The following is a 2,395-nucleotide window of genomic DNA, read 5'->3' on the forward strand; positions in this document are numbered from 1 at the left end:
ATATATTGTTATAGTTTAGTGGTCAAGTTACTAGCGATGAGAGAAGAATACGCGGCAGTCCGCTTGCCGGCGCGCATGCGCGATGACCTGCCGACGTTGATGATGACGTCACGATGACCGTAACCTGATCACGTTAACGTTTAACGTTTACAAATACAATAAAAACGTTTTTACAAACGTTTAGGAAACGTTATAAAAACCCTACACATTTACGTTATATAAACGTTACAAAAAACGTTATAAATCATTTCCAACCCATTTGCGTTTGCACTTTCTTGGCGCTGTCTCCCAACTTGCACCACAGCGCGAAATGTTCGCAGTTGTTTGTATACAGGCTGTAACCGCCATCTCCGATCCGGCTCTCCGCTCGCTCCATCACCGTATCCGGCGGGGCGCTCTTCTCCCTTGTAGACGTCGGGTGGTACAACTCGTACCATGTATTCCACCTGCTCATACCGTAAAGGTAGATCTTAAGATTGCCACCATCTAGGAATACGTCGAGGGTATCTCTGCGTATTGTCGCTTTGGATTTTTTGCCAGCATTTGCGCCACTGAAGTGGATTACTCTACTGCCGTCCCAGATGCCATGGTGTAAGTAGACTATTATTACGAACCGCCTCACGTAAATGTGGTCGCCTCTCCTCAACTCGCCTTCACTGATGTCATGAAACAGCGGCATCTATACAACATACAGCAAACAGTCAGCGGCTCCACATAGTGGTTGAGTGTGTGAGAGATAGAACTTGTAAACATCTGACGATAGAATGTCAGTTTGTTAATGCCGCGAAGATATAATGCCTCTTCTCCTTCCCATTACTTCAACAGTGAGATGATATGTTCAACCCCAGCTACTCTAGCATCCGGGAATTTAATGCAGGGTTTAAAGATTAGGTTGGGATTATGCTAGCTACTCGGTCAGGCTTGGCTATGAGATTCTGTTAAATTTAAATTAGAGTTAGGCCGTTAGGGTTGAGGTACGAGATTAAATTATGCTTATGATTTATGTACCACCTATAACTAAAGATAAACTCTTTAAACAGCGATAAAAGCAACTATAAAAGCTCACTACTTAGCATTCAACAAAGAGAGATAGAGCGTGGCAAGCTAACTCGCAGTGCTACCAGTGGAACAACCCCTTACTGTAGTATTTACTGTGAAAGCAGCTGCGGGGTCTACGTGTTACTGAAACGAAGATAGGCACCGCCTAGCTCTAGTACCATAGCCCGCGTACAGTTGCCGCAGGCCTATGGCAACTGTACGCGGGCTATAGTACTAGAGGTAGGCACCGCCCTATGCGCCATATAGGCGGGGGAAGGATTTAACTAACTATAACTAACGCACCTAATCGTGTCATGATCCTAAGTCTGTCTTTAAATCTGGGACAACTGAAATATTGTTGGGGATCAAGTGATCCAGCAGTAGATTACCACGGAGATAGTGATGACGCTTTGGGTTGACAGGGTGACAGGGTGTCGTCTAAAGCCAAAGGGACGAGAAGAGGTATAGCCACGACTTACTATTACTGTATTTACTCTTAGAAATACGTGGAGCGAGAGACATCCAGAAGTTGGAAAAGGAAAACGAGAAAGTTGTGAGTGATGACGAAAAAGCGTGGCCTCACAGAAAGAATGTTGTTTGAGAATATAAATAATCACAATAACTCACCGGTGTTTAGTTAGCTTTGTATAGAAGCCCTGCCTTAGTTTAAGCAATACTCCGGTAGCTGTGTACAGGTACACTGCGCTCCGTATCACCAACAGCAGTAGATCTGAGAGAAACAGACAAACGCAGGGCGATGAGCGCTGGTAGGTTTATACCTGGACCTAGCGCGGGGAAGAATCGCTTATCTAATATATCAGCGCCTACGCGTTTGGAAAAACATCGGCGGTGAATTCCCTGAACTCGCTCAGACTTCTAGTCTGCAACCAGAGCACCCGCTACATCATGTGACCACACACCCACACGCACCCACGCACCCACGCGCGCGCGCATGCGTACGCATGCCCGCACGCACGAACACACGCATGCACGCACGGAAACATTACACACACACGCACATACACGCGCGCGCGTACGCATGCCCGCACGCCAAGACCCGTGTGTGTGTGTGTGTGTGTGTGTGTGTGTGTGTGTGTGCGCGCGCGCGTGTGTGTGTGTGTGTGTGCGCGCGCGCGTGTGTGTGTGATTGCGTGTGTGTGATTGCGTGTGTGTGTGTGTGTGTGCGTGTGTGTGTGTGTGTGTGCGCGCGCGTGCGTGCATTTGATTGGACGTCGCGAGATCACGCGCAAATCATTTGCGGTGAATTTTCGGATTCAAACGCGGTGCGTAGATTAGTACCATATATCTCCTGCAGATGCCGCTGTTTCATGACGTCACGCGAGAGGAGCTGCGGCGC

The 2,395-nt window shown here is 47.9% G+C and overlaps 1 long non-coding RNA gene across 1 annotated transcript in view; it reads right to left on the bottom strand.

Moving 5' to 3' along the window:
- Nucleotides 1-609: 609 nt before the first annotated feature.
- The window catches only part of LOC106819764, a 5,134-nt gene continuing 3,348 nt past the window's right edge, over nucleotides 610-2,395 (bottom strand). The window contains exons 2-3 of the long non-coding RNA XR_001395490.1: nucleotides 1,666-1,768; nucleotides 610-679 (exon numbers count right to left, since the gene is read on the bottom strand). This is a non-coding gene — a long non-coding RNA (uncharacterized LOC106819764). The remainder of the gene's footprint in view (nucleotides 680-1,665; nucleotides 1,769-2,395) is intronic.

The sequence above is a fragment of the Priapulus caudatus genome, unplaced genomic scaffold (assembly GCF_000485595.1).
Source record: "Priapulus caudatus unplaced genomic scaffold, Priapulus_caudatus-5.0.1 Scaffold4385, whole genome shotgun sequence".
NCBI classification, from domain to species: Eukaryota; Metazoa; Priapulida; class Priapulimorpha; order Priapulimorphida; family Priapulidae; genus Priapulus; species Priapulus caudatus.